Below are 18,604 nucleotides of genomic sequence, written 5' to 3' on the forward strand. Positions count from 1 at the left end.
TTTCTACCTCTACAGATTGGTTGTATGCTCAACTAAGTAAGTTGCTTTTGTTCCTAAAACAATTTGTACTGATGTTTCCTGTAATTGTTAATATATAGCAATTTAAAGCATATAGGCAAAGAAATGTACCTGCAAAAAGAAAGTTTTTCTTGCCGGGCGCAGTGCCTCACACTTGTAATCCGAGCACTTTGGGAGGCTGAGGCAGGTGGTTGGTTCACAAGGTCAGGAGTTCAAGACCAGTCTGGCCAAGATGGTGAAACCCCGTCTCTACTAAAAATACCAAAATTAGTGGATGTGGTGACGGGTGCCTGTAATCTCAGCTACTTGGGAGGCTGAGGCAGGAGAATCACTTGAACTCGGGAGGCAGAGGTAGCAGTGAGCTGAGACTGCACCACTGCACTCAAGCCTGGGTGACAGAGCCAGACTCCGTCTCCAAAAAAAAGAGTTTTTCCCTTCTATAAATGCAAATTTATTGCATGGAAACACACAGCATCGGTGATCTACATACAAATTATGGCATAATTATTGGTTGGAGGAGAGACAATTATAAAAGTGCAAAGGAAAAAATTTGTAAATATAAAAGAATTGTATACATAAATTGCTTCAAAAATGTTTCTTAGAACTTACTCTAAAACTGCAAAAAACATGTGATTGATGCAGTTGGTAAATTAATACTTTAAAAAATGGCCTAAGCTTTACTTGAAGCAGTTGGCAAATGAGTGTATATTTATGCATTTTTTTCTTGGATCAAGATTTTTAGAAATTATATAATTTAAATTCACCTAATTTTAATTAATCAATCAAAGATGAAAAGTAAAAAACATTTCGTAGTTCAGGTTTAATAAAATAAATATCTGGATGATATAAGAGCTTGAATTACAGACTAAGAAGTTTTAACTTTGGGATGTTTGCAAGATATATGATTCAGGGCGGAGAAGTAACATAACCAGATATGTCATTCTAAGATGACATGAACAAGCTGGCAATCTTGCTCAAGTTGAATTAAAATAGACTAGAAGAGAGGAGAATGATAAAATAAGACAGGTAATATAAAAAACTGCATTATTGAGACTCAGAATGAGGGCAGACATGAATATTTTTAAGGTAGAACACAGGAATTACCAATTGCTTAACTGTAGTGTCAATGAGATGATACCAAGATTTTAGGATCAAAATACTGTACAGATGAAAATGAGAAAAGTATAATAGGAAGCAAAGGAGAGAAAAACATGGGAAATGAGTGGTAAGGAGGCACAGAAAGTCCAGTTTGATTTTGTGTCTGTTGAATGGAGAGGTTTAGCTATACATTCTGTCCTCTCTTCTCAGTCAAGAGCATGTAGTCTCCTATGGACAGTAAATAACTAAACAGAATCTGGAGCTTGGTGGTTAGTATTTATCTGCAGAGAAATGCTGCATGAAGCCATAAGAGGAAAGATGTAATCATATACAGTTAAAGCCAACTGATCCCAACCTCACAGAACTAAAGGAAGTTGAGAGTTTAAATAGGAACAATTAGACAAATACATGTGGGGAGAAAAAGGTCCATAACCTTTAACAACTAAGATGTTAATGGTGACCTTAGATAATTTGTTAAAAATAATCGTCAGAGTCTTCCAGGAGCTAAGGAGATAGTCTGTGGTCACAAAAGGGAGGCAGTGAATAGGAAATTTTAAGAAATCTGCCTTGGAAATTATGAATAAACTAAGAATGATAACTTGAAAAGGGGATATGATTAATGGCAGAGGTCTTAGGAAAAAAATCCATTGAGGAAGATAAAATTACAGTTGAAGAATCCATTTGAAATTTGACTTGAAAAAAAATTAGTAAATTACAAATGAACATAATAGGCAGTAACTCTAACATTAAGTCAAATTTGTTTAATATTGTGTGAACAAAGGTAAGTGCACTGAAAAAGTGTTTTTTTTTTCCTAAAATAATGTAGAGACGTTGAACTGATTATATACATAAATATCTAGATATGTATATTTAGAAGAAAGTATAATATTAAACAAATAGAGGAAAAAAGAATATATTTTTTTCCAGATGTATTTCCACCAGATTTTGGGAAGCTTAATACCCCAGAGAAACATTTACAAATTGTGGAACATGTGCTTTGCAGTTGGTACTGAGACTATAAATAAATTTAATTTTAAATAACACTTAAGAATGGGGTACATAATTACAAAAAATTTATCTTTAATTCTATTTTATTTCTTCTGATTATATCAAGGAGAAAATCCCAGTTTGGTGTTAATATGTCTTCAGTTTCCTAACTTCTTTTGATATGAAAAGAGAATGGGGTGCCACCTCAGAGCATTTGCCAGGCAATAATATCTGGCAAGAGTTTAATTATTTGCTTTAATTTAATTCACTTTTATAGTTACCTTTTATATATAGCAAATGATATTCATTTTCTAATTATTGTAGTGATATGAACTCTCATTTAAGATAAGTTCAAGTTAAACAAGAGTAGTAATCAAATATATACCCAGTAAATAATAGTACAGATAGATGTATGAAGTTACAGCCTCACAGTAGCGAAAATGATACCAAAGACAAGTGCTTGGGAAACAGTGGCCTAAAAAAAGTTTTAATCTAGGAACTAGAAATTAAATGACCTGCCAATGGTTACTTGTTGACTTTTGAGACAGTTATAGAATAATTCAGAGTGTTAGCTTACTTGTTAATAAGAAATACTCATTAGGGGTGTGAGGAGGTCACATGAACAAATTTATGGGAAATAAATTAAACAATCTTAAGTATTTGGTCTCCAAAATGCATTACTTATTTATCAGCATTCCCACTTGTCATGAAAGTTATCATTTGTTCAAGAGAAATGTACTTTAAAATAGAATATTATCCATTGCCTTAACAGCTGTTTATTCAGCACCTACTATGTAGCAAGCACTGTCATATCTCTTTAAGCAACACATGGATCTCTTTTCACATAGCTTATAGTCTTGCATGGTTAAAAATGAACAGCCAGTTTGATTCAGGCATTAAAATCTATTCATCATATTACCAATCTCAATCATTTCCTTTTCACTACTAGACAAGTTTAAAACTGTAAATATAAATGATTTTTCTTCTTTTGGAGGTATGATAGATTCTTCAGTTCCATTATGAAGGAATTATTCAACTAATCTATAATAACAACCTCATATCCCAGGGAAATTCAGATGCAAGGCCTGAATGATACTCATTACAGTCTTCTAATTATTTGGTTTCCCAAAAACATTGCACAAGAAAACATGGGCCTTCCCTTTTAGCTGTCATAATAAACAGTGATGTGAATAGTGCAATCTACCAATTAGGGGACCTAAATAGAGCACAATTTTGATAGAAGAATTAAAGAGGAACGGTGAGAGATTCAGGGCCAGCCAATCATGGAACACTGGCTTGCTAAGCAATGTTGGTGTGTAGGAAACAGGAGATGTCAGGTAGTACCATAGTAGCAAACATCCCCAAATCCAATAGGTTAAAGACAAAACATTATTTCTTGATCACTGTGCACATCTGTCTTGCAATGTTATGAGCCTCTACTCCATGTGGTCCTCACCCTGAAATACTAGCTGATAAAAGCTCCATTGGTCATTAATAGCACTATCTCAACATAGCAATGCTTATGTTGAATAGAGTGCTGTAGACTCAAGCACAGCAATTCAATGCTATGGCTCCAAAATAACACAGGGCACATCTGTTCAATTTCATGGCCTAGAAATAAGGCTACATATAATAGACATATGGAGGTATATTTTGTTTGTTTGTTTATACTTTAAGTTCTGGGGTACATGTGCAGATCATGCAGGATTGTTACATAGAAATACACACACCATGGTGGTTTGCTGCATCCATCCCCCTGTCACCTATATTAGGTATTTCTTCTAATGTTATTCTTCCCCAAGCCTCCCACGCTCTGCTATTCCACCCCTAGTCCCCCCACCCCTCAATAGGCCCCAGTGTGTGATGTTCCCCTCCCTGTGTCCATGTTTTCTCATTGTTCAACACCCACTTATAAGTAAGAATATGTGGTGTTTAGTTTTCTGTTCTTGTGTCAGTTTGCTGAGTATGATGGGTTCCAGCTTAATCCATGTCCCTGCAAAGGACATGAACTCATCCTTTTTATGGCTGCATAGCATTCCATGGTGTATATGTGCCACATTTTCCTTATCCAGTCTATCGTTGATTGGCATTTGGGTTGGTTCCAAGTCTTTGCTATTGTAAACAGTGCCACAATGAACATACATGTACATGTGTCTTTAAAACAGAATGATTTATAATCCTTTGTGTATATACCCAGTAATGGGACTGCATGCCTGGGAATCACCCATGGGGGCTGCTGAACAGCAAGGATTGCTGCCTGTTCCTTCCTCTGGTAGCTTCATCCCAGAAGGGTACCTGACAGATGTCAGCCAGAGTTCTCCTGTATGAGGTATCTCAGGGTGCACAGAGGTCAGGGAGCCACTTGAGGAGGCAGTCTGTCCCTTATCAGAGCTCAAATGCTGTGCTCCCTTCAGAGCTGCTGGGCAGAGACATTTAAGTCTTTTGAAGTGGAACTCACAACTTCCCCTTTTTCCAGGTGCTCTGTCCCAGGAAGGTGGGGCTTTATTTATAAGTCCCTGACAGGCTGCTGCCTTTTTTCAGAGAGGTCCTGCCCAGCAGGGAGGAAGTCTAGTCATAGTCTGCCTGCAGAGGTCTTGCTGAGCTTCACAGGCTCCTCCCAGCTGCTGTGTAAACTCATACAACATCATGCCTGCCACATTCTGCTGGTCTAAAGCAAGTCATGAAGCCATACCAGTTTCAACTATGGGTGAACGAAATCTGCCTTGATTCACAAAAATGCAAAATACTGTTGGATGGGCAAACAGACTACCCTGATGAGTGAAATTGCAAAAAAAAAAAAAAAGTGACTTTTTGTCAATCTGCCACAGGTTTATTGTATAATTATAATAATGCAAAATATATTTGAAAAATCACTTGTCATTAGAAAGCATACATATTTAGTTTATTTGTTAATGATATATAATAATAATACTTAGTATTATTTCAGATAAAAATGGGCTTATTTTTATGCCAGAAGCTAAAATTGGGAAATCTCATTACTAATGAATTTATTTATTACCACTTGGTTTTATTAAATGAAAGAGTTTTTTTGACGTGAATTTTTTGAGACTGCCTTATGTTTTTAAATGTTAAATATTTTTATTTCATGGCTAAACATGGGCTTTTATCAATAATTTTATAGAGATAATCATCAGAAAAAATATCCAGTCTTTCTGGTTGTCACTTCAGATCCTAATGGCCATGTCTGGAGACAGAGGGCCTTGCTTACAACCCAGATACACCTTTGTTAATTTTGATCACTCTGGAGCAATTCTGGGTGGGACTATATAATAGTTGTTTTCTCTGTAATCATCTGCAAATACCCTGATGTTTCAAACATTCTGGCTGAAAACATATATACAGTAGCCTGTCAACCGTCAAACTGATAACTGGTATCCATAGAAATATTATCTTCTCACATCCCTGATGTGGTCAGGTATCTCAGCCCTGGGATTCTGACTCTCTAGCCCCTGTAATTCTACTTTGATTGTTATTTTAAAGTCATCATATATTTATTTCCATCTCTCTTTCAAAAACCTCAGGAGAAAAGCCCACTCTGGCTCCTAAGGAATGGACTTGATACAAATGTATAGATGTCTTCCAACCTTCACTTCCCATATTCTTGAAACTGTCAGGCTGAGTGAAAGAAATAATAAATAGAGGAAACATATTTTTTTGGATTTTAACATAGAAATGACATTTTTACTCATAAATAATCGCTTCTAAAATGGAATAACTAGCATTCATGTTAATGACTGTCTATGTTTATAGATAGAAAATTAGGTTTTTAAAAAGCATTTTAAAAAAAGCAGTGTAGAATCTGAGAACAGAAGAGCTTGCTGTATAGCAATTTTTATTTCTAGGCCTGTAGGCCTGGCTTTATGGTGAATTACCAAGTGCTGCAGAATGAAGAAAAGACAGTTCCCTAGCCCACTGGTACTGCTGAATGGAACATTCATAACAGAATTCTTAGACTTACAGACCCTGGCTTATATTTTCTGCTGAAAAGTACTTGGGATATGATAGAAGTTTGGATTGGAGGCAGAAGACAGGGTTTTAGTCATGGCGTCCCACTTAATAGACATGTGGATGTCAAAGCCTAGAATGCCTGATGCCTCAGTTTCTTCATTTCTAAATTGATGTAATAATACCTAATTTCTCTCTCTAGGTATGGGTAAAAAGTAAAATAGCATTTGTTCAAGCACTCTCTTAACTTAAAGAATTGTAACTAACCATTTTTGATAAGATGTTTCTCGTCGTCATTATTATCTTGAATTCCTCTAAGGATAAAATTGTATTCCCCAAAAGAAACCAGTGAATTGTTACTATATGAAACTGTGCAGAACCCAGTGATAGGCATTTAGGCTCCAAAAATCAATTGCCTAAGTATGAGAGAGAAAAGACATGCAGTGGGAATAGTTCACTGAAATGTTATGGGACATCGAGTTGATCTAAAACTTAATATGAATACACAGTGTCAAGTGACGGCAAAATTCTTCCATAATTAGGAATAAAAGAGTTTACATGATGTAGGAAGTTGTAGTCTTATTTTTCTTGGCATTGATTAAAACATACCCAGAATATTGAGTGAAATTGTAGGCAGAATATTTTAAAGGATTAGAGGAAACCCAGAGTGATTCCAGGGTGAGATTTCTGGAACACCTAGAAATCATATCACCTGAGAAAAATTAGAGTGAACTCAGAGAAGCTGAGAAAGAATGAATAAATTTGCCTGTGTTATTTTGTCCCTGAGGACAAAGCTAGAACCAATGGTAGAATTTATTTTAAAAAAGGCACTATAGCTCAGAATAGAAAAGGCATTTATAAAACCCAGAGTTGCTTGAAAGCAAGACATAATGACTCATTGAGCAAGGAATTTATCCTCCTTGGAGGTGCTTCAAGAGAGGCTGCCTGACCTCCCTCACCACACTTACATAGGATGGGAATTTCCAATTGTGTTGGAGTGTTTATTGGACGATCTCAAGTTCTTCCGACAAGTCAAGGTACATACTCAAGATTGCTATAGTGCTCACTTAGGCAGAACACATACTAAAGTTGGAGCAATACAGAGAAGATTAGCATGACCCCCATACAAGAATGACAAAGTTTTAAAATGTTAATATATGCGTATATAAAATAAATAAAATAACGATATAAAATAAAATATTTAGCATTCCAAAAGCATCGTTTTCTGAAACCCATGGAATCCTGATTTCATGAGATATTTTATTAAAAATGTAGACTGCCCATAAAATACTTTTGGGGCCCTCCACCTCCTATAGTTCATTTAGAGTATGACGATACACATTGTTAGAACAGAAACTCTGAAATATAACAATAAAGACACTTGAAAAATATGTTTGGCCCAACTTTTCTTAACCTATTTCATCATGCAATATTTATATATATACTTCTATCCATCTATATATTTTTGCTTTGCATATAATCTCTGTTACTAACCTATATAATGATTGGCACACAAAATCTTCTGGGCATATTAAAAGTTATGATTTTAAAAATAAGTGATCCAAATCTCTTCTATTTATAAAATATATCTCATCCATTGAAAATGTCAAAGCTTTTCTTATTTTCACATACACGGCAGTTTTCAGAATACAACTCAATTTGATCTAGCTTCCTAGGATGGCAGTGGAATTACGATAAAACTGAGCATCTAACATATCAAACCTTCCAGCATCATTCCAGCTATTAGTTATGAGTATCCAACAACTTGAGGGTAGACATCTTTCCCAATAGAACTAACAAAATCTGGCTGGGTTAAATCAATTTGTTTTATCCTATTATATTTTGAAGTGTTAAACTGTTATTTGACCAAAAGCTGCAATCCTAGATGTGTCTACAGAGTTCAGCAGTATTTTCCTGATATCTCAGCTAGCTATTTCTCTTCAATGTATATCTGTTTGGTTCAAGGTGTGTGTGTGTGTGTGTGTGTGTGTGTGTGTGTGTGTGTAGATAGATAGGTATATATATATATATATTTCTCTATACACATATCTATGTATATAGATAGATTTAGATAGATAGATATCTGATGGTTTAAGTGTGTGACACACACACTTAAACCATCAGATTTCATGAGAACTCACTTGCTGTCAAGAGAACAGCATGGGGCAAATCTGCTCCCATGATCCAATCACCTCCCACCAGGTCCCTCCTCCAACATTGGTAATTACAGTTCAACATGAGATTTGGGTAGGGACACAGAGCCAAACCATATCACTTAGCAAGAGAAGGAAGACTTTATATATAGATCGATCTATCTATCTATACATAAATATGTGTATAGATAGAGATACAGATATAGCTTTTGCATTTCTTCAGATTTCCAGTATTGTTTTCTAGGAGTAAAGCGATGTTTATTAGATGTACCACCAATTTGACTTTATTCCACATTTTTCTTTATTTATGCCAGTTTGGGATCATGTCATTCCCTTACCATTTGCCTGGATTTTTCCAGGTGGGATTTTTTTTTCTGCTAATGTTGACAACACCTCTGCATTTAGTTCTCAGGCATACTCTCCTGGAATTGGTTGCTTAGAACTAGAAATTATTGATCTGCCTAGGCTTGATCTGTGCTCCCTTTATCTGAGCTGACAATATTTGCTCTATGGTTTTGCTAACATCTCCTTTTCTCAGTGTCTTTCCTTTTATTTTGCCCTCTAGCATGTGGACAGTACTCCTATGGCAATATGTTCTAACCCTCTCCTGTGATCTGATCCTGACAGGGCCAGAGAAAATGTTCAGGTTAATGAAGAGCCTCTTTATAAACACACATTCACTTGCTATTGTGTTGACTCACATTAAATTCTCCATGTGATTATATTCTGGGTTGAATTATCTAACATTTAATGATGTATTAGACATTAAGTAGTATAGTAAATGCTGCTGCCTAGTAGGAAGGGGAAGGCATTGGAAAGAATTTAAAAGAAGTATTACCAGGGAAAAGTACACAAATGTGTATTGCAAATTTATCATAATGCCTGAGTAAAAAAGTAGCTATTTTCAGAATTCAGAATTGGGTTAATAATGTCAAGTATGTATTCTTATCAAGCCTACCCCATGTCAGTTTGAGAAAGTTTCACAGTGTATAAAGGTTATAACTTTGCTAAACTGTAAATACAAGAAGATCGAAAACTGACTTTTAAAATGACCAATATATCATATTATGTCATGGTTTTTGTATGAAATAGATGGTACTCCAAAAAGGGGTAACTGAAAAAAGTTTGAATAAAAAGGATTTTTATGAAGAAATCTTGGTTAAAAGAAACCAACAAGAGATGGTAAAGCACCTTTAGTTTAGTTTATTGGTTCGTTTTCACACTGCTGTAAAGAATTACCTGAGACTGGGTAATTTATAAAGAAAAGAGGTTTAATTGACTCATAGTTCCACAGGCTTAACAGGAAGCATGACTGGGAGACCTCAGGAAACTTAGGATCACGACAGAAGGCAAAGGGGAAGCAAGCACCATGGCAGAGTGGGAGAAAGAGAGAGCAAAGGAAACCATCAGATATCATGAGAACTCACTCGCTGTCAAGAGAAGAGCATGGGGCAAATCTTCTCCCATGATCCAATCACCTCCCACCCAGTCCCTCCCCCAACATTGGTAATTACAGTTCAACATGAGATTTGGGTAGGGACACAGAGCCAAACCATATCACATAGCCAGAGAATGAAGACTTTACTATCCTTAGATCTGAAAGGGCACAGGCAATGAGTGGCTACAAGAATCCATTGAGAGCTGTACCTTTTGAAAAGACAAGGTAGCCTATTAGAAGCTTCAGCCTTCATGAAGTAATATAGCCACTGTCAAGCAGTAGCCCAATAGTGAGGAGCACAAGAAATAAGCACCTAGCTCTCTTTCTCCCCAACATCCAGTCCTCCATTAGTGCCTCCACTGACAAAGCTCAACTAGAATATAGGGAGCAATGAAGTCCATATGTAATGATCTTCCCTATGAAGCCTAGAGTAGGATGGAGAATGGTAGGGAGTGAACGTGAATGGACAAACAAAAAAGTACCCTGCACAATGACCAACACTGAATGCTATACCTAGAGCTCAATAGATATTTGTTGAATTGATAGATGTTTGGTTGGCTGGTTGGATGAGTGAATAATAAAAAAAAAACCCTGGAATTTAATTATTTCATTTATAGTAAAAATTTGTTTCTGTTTTTTCTTTTTTTCCTCTGGCTGTTGAGCCTCTGGACTCCTTTGCTTGAGGAATTTGTCATTTTCTGAGTTTTAGTATGTGGTAGGCCTCTTTCTTCAATTATAAAATCTTTAAGGCCAGATCTCTGCTAGTCTATTATAAAGTAGCTAGGTAGATATGGTGCTTTGGACTGAGACCAAATCAAAAGGGAAAATTTTAGCATTGATTCTAGTCTTGACAACAGTTTTTTCTCCTTTAAAACTTCCAGAAAGAATGCTACTACTCTCTTTTTGAAGGTGAAATTTTCTGTATAATCCTATACTAGTCAATGTTTTAATAGCTAAAACAGAAACTTCAGTGTTGCAACATTCACACTAACGTCCTCAACCCATCTAAACACAAATCATTATTTATTTCAGTAGTTGGGATCTGTTAAGCATAAATATATCGAACCTAAGTGAAACCAGGTCAACTTTTGAAGAGAGAGCGAACATGAGAGCCATCACAGGAAACACATGTTTCACAACCCTGAAAGTCATAAGACTGCCTGGTAGTAAACATAAGGTTTTTTGTTCATTACTCTTCTAACTTTCATCAGTAAAGTCTCTTAATCTTGAACTTACAATTCTAGATAGTGGCCAAATCTCTTCAAACTTTTGAAAGAGCCATTAGTGGCATGACATTTGAGGGATTCCCCAACAGGTTATAAAACAGAACAGCAAAATTGTTCTGCCAACTAAGTGGTTGAGGCAAATTGACTAACCTAATGGGATTACCTTTGCATTATAATCATTCCTATGTCTTGCTCAAGTACAGCAAGCTCTCCTTTGTGTTTTCTTCCAGAAATAATTTAATCTACCATAGAGTGACTTCTCCACTCACTAGCTGTGTGACCTTAGGGAAGTTACTCAATCTCTTTGCATCTCATTTTTTCTCTCTGAAAAACTGAGATGATTGTAGTAGCTATCTCACATACTGGAAAATGAAAATTAAAATAATTTAAAATATGCTATGTACTTAAAATGGTGCCTGAACATATAAAGAGTGTTTGGAAAAGGTGAGCTAAAGAGATACCTGAACATCATCAGCAAACAACAACAAAAAAGTACAGTGAAACAATACAGAAAAGCAAGAGGGAAGGCAAAGAAAACCATGGATAATAATGAATTGCTAAAGCCTGGTAACCTTTACCTTTCTTGAGTTAATCACCTATTATATTGCTTACAAAAATTTGCAATGTCTTTTAAATGTAAACAAATAAAAATTAATAAGCAAAGAGAAAATATGCAGGAGGAGCACAATTGTTTTTCAGAAAAAAAAAAAGATGAGAAAAGGATTTATTTTGGAAGGCTTCATACATAGGACACTGTATGATGTAATGAACAATGCCCTTGATGGTGATCTTTATAATGAGTGATGAGTTCCACAGGGCTGTTTATTGTCTAACGACACTCAAACTAGGTCGATGGCATCACAATGAAATTTCCTTTACTAAAAGGACAACCTCTTGCCATATCAAATGGAAGAGGTTCTGGATGTGGAAGACATAGAAGAAGAATTGAGAATGGGGAGACTGATTTGCCTTTTCAGAAAAGAGAAGCTACTCAATGACTGGTGGAAATGGAGTTTACCATTTGAGAAATGAATGAATTGACTATCATAATGGAAAATTTAGGGTTCACAGAAATATATTAAATATCGCGGGTGGAGAAAGGAATGGACAATGACTAAATCTAAGTGAAAACAGATTTTGTTCTGAGCTTTTGGTTTGTGTAAGAAAATAGCAAGCCACAACTTCTGCTTTTCTTTGTTTGATTCTAGTTCCCACCTCCCTGCTTTCAACTTCAGTCTGAGGGGCTTTTTAATGCTTAGAGTTCAATCTGCAGCATGTTGGATGTCTGACAACTTTTGGGGGCTGTGAAGGCTGTGAAAATAAATTGTCCTCACAATGTAAGAGGGAAGCCAAGCTCCACATCCCCCTGGGTACAGCGAATGTGCATACTCAGCTAGAAAAACAGCATTGTGCTTCAGCAGCCTACTGGATATATTGGTTAAGGGTGAATTTCCAAGGACATGCCTTTGGAAAATTCTATACAATTCTTTAGTTTGTCAAATAAGTCAGTTTCATTTTCATGGGGCAATGTGTTTGTAATGTACACATTGACATTTGCTAAAGGAATGACCAATGAAGTGCTAGTGATTTTTAAAATTATTGCCTAAATTGTTTCTTCCTTATCTTGGGTCAGTCACCTTTAACATTTAAATGCTGACCTTTACCACAGAAAAGTTTAGCTGTAATCAATATTTTTCACTGTTTAAATAGATTTTATAGTGCATGAAATATTTAAATTTCCACTTTAGTTTTAAATTCTAGTACTCTGATTTTAAGTGTAAAATAAGCTAATGTGAATTTTGCTTTAATTACTAATTAATAATGAGATTTCTTCTCATTGTTTGAAATGGTCCTATTGGATCATTTGTCTGTTTTTCCAATTATAATATTGGGGAATAGGGGCAAAATACCAAGTTTATGCTTTTTACTGATTTCATAATGCCACAACATGATATTCTACAACCTGAAAATGACTTAGACTTTTATTCTACCAAATATTTTCCTTAGAAAATGCAATATAATCCCATTAAATGAAATGTAAAAATAATGACATCGATGCTTAATCCCATTGCCCTTATAAAACAATGCTCTTTTCCACATGCACTTTTTATATACAAACATAGAATTGCATAGTTGCTATCATAGTTTACAGAATAATATTTGTATTAAGCTGTTTTCACTCAATATTATATCATAAAATTTTCATTATGTTAGTTAGCCATTATCACTGCTTTTTTAAAGCTTGCCTAGTATTTTGTTATGTTGATGCTTAGTTTTTTGTTATGTTGTTTAAAATCTGTATCAGTAAACCACTTAAAAGTGGTTTTGGTAAGTGGCTACAAACAAAACAATTTATTTCATTCTCAATGCTGTGGTCAGCAATTTGAGCTGAGCTCAGCTGGGCAGTTCTACTCTCAGCAGGGCTCTTGCATGTGCCAGCAGTCAACTGCAGGTCCTGTAGATGACTTTGCTTTGGGGATTTGGTTTGTTTTCAGCTAAAGTAACGGGAGTCCCTGGGCCACAAGTTTTTTATTCTACAGCGTACTAATCTGGGCTTGTTCACAAGGTGGCTGCCAGTGTTTCAGTGTTCCTAGTACAAACTAGTGTTAGGCATTTTATTGGCCAAAGCAAAGCCTGATGCCAGTCCAGATTCAAGAAGTGTGGAAGTACAATTCATTTCTTGATGTGAGAGCTGCAGTCACGTTGCAAAGGGCATGGCCTATGGCGAGGTGGTAAGAGTGGGAGGAATAATAATTTTTGGACACTTTACAATATTAAATATTTCTATTGCAATTAACATTGCAATGAACTTTATTGTACTTACAGCGTTTGTTCATTTCTGCTGAATAATGTCAATAGCTTAATCAAAATTATCAGGATGAATTATTGAGAGTAGAATTCATAAATGATAGATTAAAATGTCATGATGATAACGTCAAATTAATAGAGGGTTTTAAGAGTCATTTTTATTGGTTGTAGCAACTTGCTTTGTCCAACATCTCAGTCCTTCCTTTCCATTTTACTCTTTCTCCAAAATGACTGTAGTAAATACTATTGTTTTGGAAACTTAGTAAATGCTTAATAATATTGGTTATTATTATTATTACTGTTACTATATCTTGCTCTTTACAGCAACCTTTCTGCAACTATACTACCTTCAATTGCTCTTGCTCTGTTCTAGGATCAGCCAATCATCACAGTTCATTCATTTAGAGTAGATTAATACATCGTTATTTAATTAAATGTAGATATAAACTTCAGCGGTTTACTATGTAATTGGGCTTTGTTAAATGCTATATGTATTAACTTAATTCTCCTGCATCCTATGAGCTAGATATTTTATGATTTCAATATTATAGCAGAAAAACCTGAGGCTTCATAGCTTGTCCAATGTCACACAGGATGCATATGGTGGAGCTGGGACTTGGATTATGTTTATTTGAAACCAAAGCTTATAGTCTTAAATGCTCTGTGTTGGATTTGACTATTGATTATACATATTCATATACATATCCTTTTATAGTTAACACAGTGACTGGGAGCAGAGTAGATGCTAAATAAGTGGTAGCTTAGATACAAAAGTAGTACAGGTTAATTAATACTGTCACATCTCTGAACATTGTTGGGCTGGTCTTCGCTTCTCATGGTGGAAAGGGGAAGGCTAGAAGAGTCACAGAGGTGCTGGACCCACCTTTGGAACAGGATGATCATAAAAGGGGTCAGACCAAACTTCTAAGAACCAAATCCTTACTAGCTATAAGAGTGCAGGCAAATAGCATCAGTAATGTCTTCAATAACATGAAGCAAGGCTACAATAATGAGATTGTGATTCAAGAACAGAGTTCTGGTCACCAGTGGGGGTAGCCTGACAAGGACAATGTTAGTCCGCAGGTTGGGAGACCCTGATTACCAGGCAGGTCATTCAGAATAGAACTTAGAAATGAGGGTCAAAGTGGATCTCAGCTATTGGGCCTAAAACATTGAAGTATAAATCTTGGTGCAGTGGTCAGAATCCAGCATGGGATGGATGATTAAAGGGAGAGTAGTCTCATGAAAACTTGGTGCTGATTTCAATGGGCCACAGGCTTGGGGAAGAGGATCAGATTGCTTGGTAGAGAAGAAGTGTACAGCCAAGGTATCCCAGTCTACTGGACAAGATTTTATTTTATCTTCTTCACTCTGTAGCAACTAATGATTTCACCTTTAAACCTCCAACACATTTTAAAACATGCAGAAAATGTTATTTTTTTGTGAATTGCTGAGTGACTTTCAGAAATTTGGTCTCTGCCTGTGGTATAGTTTAGACAAAGCCATTATCCCTCCAAACTGTGTGGTAATGACAGAACACATGCTGCTTAATGTAAACTCACAGCCCAGTGCTGGGCAGACATGATTAAGCTGTCATCTTCCCCAGCAGCATCAGCAGGAGAAAAATAAGGAAGTAAAATCATCTTATTCATATTTATTAGGAGGCTTTGCAGTGGGTCTGTGCCCTCATGCAATTGACATTTTTGCTCATGTTTATGGTTGATTAGCTGTGGATCAATTTAAATTAATCCTTTCCTAACCTAGGAAAAAATGCTGATTTTTATAAAGTGGCTTCACCCCCATGTCCCCTTCCTTTCTATGTCTTAGCAAATAGACACCTTCATTTTTTCTGAAATCTCAGCATGGTTAGATATTGTTTGCAAATTTTAAAATATCATAATATGACTAAAACTATATACAAATAAAGCCTTCAGAAAAATTAGTTGTTTAGTTTTTAATCCTGTGTTTGTGTCCTTTAACCCAATATACACTAATTCCTGCATGCACACTCATACACACAAATTAACAATGTACGTGTGCACACACACAACTACTCATACATGTTTTTTGTTGTTTTCATTTTTTTCTACCACGTTAGCGAAAATCAGAGCATTCAATGAGGAAAATGAGAAATTACAATCTTGAGTAAGTTGAATGTGCTCTGACTCTCTTTTTATTTGGATTTGAAAAACAATCTGTACCTATGATTAATTCTTAGGTATAATCCTTGAATAAAATGCTTTTCCAACATATGCATGTGATGGTGTGTGAAAGTCAAAAAGGAGAATTTGTCAGTGAAATTATAAAATGACAGTGGAGTACCTATCATTCCCAAGCAAAACAAGTGTATTTGTTTATAAAATTTTAAAGGAACAAGGAGAGGACCTATTCTATGCCCGTTGCCTTGATTCAAAGCCACTACTCCAACTCTCCTGATTCAATTTGGAATATAGCAAGATTGACAGAGAAAGAGATTAACTATCTGTAACCTTCCTGCAAACAACCCCAGGCTGCCTTGCCGACCTAATAGACAGCATCTAAGACAGGGGAAGAACACATTCTCCTAGTTCATTCAACTCTGAGCTTTCCTATCTTGGGCTGTCAAGGAGATGCCAATTTCTGCCAAAGTGCCTGCTCTCCAGGAGATGCTGAGATTAGAAACCAGCCAGAAAGACTTTACTTGTTTTTGTCATTGAGCAGTCGGTGTCAGGATGTGAGGAACTTACCTCATTGGATGCAGAGGTGACATCTTGACACATTAGCTTGCCAAAGAGTTGGCAGGACCATGACAGCTTCTGACTGTTGGCATCCTGGATTCATTTACTTCCCAAACTGTTAATGCAGCAAATTAACCTTGTCTGATGAACTTCTGCTGCATTTTGAGGGGTCGTTGGATATAGACAGTGATAACAGCAAAGTATTTCTAATACTTTTTACATCCTCTCTCGCTCATCGTCTCTTAACTTGATTGTTGCCTAACCTCTTCTATTAGACCTTTATATGAAAAAAGTATTTTGTCTAATATCTGATAGAATAACACTGAATTTGTGTATATTTCTAGTATCTATGATGATTAGAGATTTTTTCTATAAGGTTATCATGAATGACAATCTCCATGAGGATATTGATGAGATATGTTGGTACCACCACTAGAGATGTAAAATCTAGACAGGGAAAAGTTGCTTTTACTTATGCTTCTAAATTCAGGTTTTTGTCTATGTCACAGGTGCTCTGCAGCCACCATGAATTCCTAAGTTCCAACCACAGTAGAGCAACCTGTCTGTAATTTCATGTTTCAAAATGTTAAAAAAAAATAGAGACCCTGGACTTTTATGTCTTTGCCTCCATTTAACTACTGAGATATACACATGCATTTGTCCTTTTATCCTCGTCTTTGCCAAATACTGAAAAGCTAATTGGATTTTCATAGAATACACTAAAACCTGGAGGAGATTTAACAACTGATATATTTTTTCTACAGGAAGTGGAAGTACAGAGTGGTGGTTATGAATTCAAAAGCATGTTCATAGAAAATAACATTGAGTTCTTCCATGGGCCAGGAACCCTGCTGCCTGTGTCTACCTTTTGTATGTCACTGGGCTCTCACAACAACTTTATGAGACAAGTAATGATGAGCTTCATTACTTACAGCTGCAAAGAGGCAGAATCAAGAAGTTATAAAGAAGATGTAAGGGCTCTGGAAAGAAATTCCTTTTTCAAATTGTGACAATGTCTCTTACTAGTTGTGCAACTTTGGGCAAAGCATAAATTCTCAACCCTTTAATTTCTTCATTTATAGAATGCCAATAATAATAATGCCTTTCTCATCTATTAGTGGTTTACATGAATTAAAACATCAATCTGTGTGTATAATGCCCAGCCCAGTGCTTCTCCAAAGTAGTCTCTAGCTCTTCAGCATCTGTGTCTCTGACAACTTCCTAGAAATGCAAATTCTTGGGTTACAACTCAGACAGATTGAATCAGAAATTCTGAGGATGAATTTCATTAATATATTTGTTATCAAGCTCTCCAGGTTATTCAGCTGCTTGCTTGCATGTTACAACCACTGGAGTAGAATGCAGAAATACTCAAAAAAAATGCTGATTTTGAAAATAGTGCTCCTTAAAAAAAACCCAGTTGTGACTTTGTGTATTCAGTATTGAACCCTTCCCACTAGTTGTATTAATATCACGTGACTGAAGAGACAAGAAGAGATGAAATATGGACTTTCAACCCCATGAAAATACATCTTTGAAATGGATTGATAAAACTTGCAAAAAGTAATGATCAAAAGTTTTGAGCACAATGTTATTCATGTAGAACACTGAATTCTACCATATGTGGAATAATTTAGTGGCCTCGTGTATGCCTGTGATGACAAACACTATTAACTTTTAGCTTGACATCTAGGACTACAGTTTAGGAGTCATTTCTAATATTTATTATCTCAGTGATATTGAGTAAGATATTTACATTTTCTTTGTCTTAGTTTACTCATTTTTAAGATGGGAACAATAAGAATATATAAATCTGTTGTGAAAATTAAATGATATGATTCATGTAAAGTGCAAATAGCTGGTTTTAAGCAAATATTAGTTGTTATTATTAATCTTGTACTTTACATTCTGTATTGAGTCATTAAATCATCTCAATAACCACACATAGTAAATAATATTCTGTCTTTATATCATTGATGGGAAATCTGAGGATCGTAGAGATGAAAGAATAAGTCATAAGTCACTCAGTTATGTACTAGAGCCAAGATTGAAGCCAGAAAATCTAATTCCAAATCTACCTACTTAAATATAGATAAGCCGGGTAGTTGTTGATATTTCTGACTTCCCATGGAGCAATAAAGAAAATAGCAGGTTGAGGAAAAACCCCAGGAAGATAAACTGTGAGGTGTTAAC

General features: G+C 35.7%; 1 protein-coding gene and 1 non-coding gene across 19 annotated transcripts in view; both read left to right on the forward strand.

The window, feature by feature from the left end:
* LRRC4C (leucine rich repeat containing 4C) overlaps nucleotides 1–18,604 on the forward strand; it is a 1,360,095-nt gene that overhangs the window by 319,739 nt on the left and 1,021,752 nt on the right. The gene's annotated exons all lie outside the window — the stretch shown is intronic.
* On the forward strand, nucleotides 7,129–7,236 carry LOC135270280 (U6 spliceosomal RNA). The gene has a single exon (XR_010338443.1). It is a non-coding gene; the product is annotated as a U6 spliceosomal RNA (small nuclear RNA).

This window comes from Aotus nancymaae, unplaced genomic scaffold, assembly GCF_030222135.1.
Source record: "Aotus nancymaae isolate 86718 unplaced genomic scaffold, 86718_ANA_hifiasm-v0.15.2.pri h1tg000059l, whole genome shotgun sequence".
Classification (NCBI taxonomy): domain Eukaryota; kingdom Metazoa; phylum Chordata; class Mammalia; order Primates; family Aotidae; genus Aotus; species Aotus nancymaae.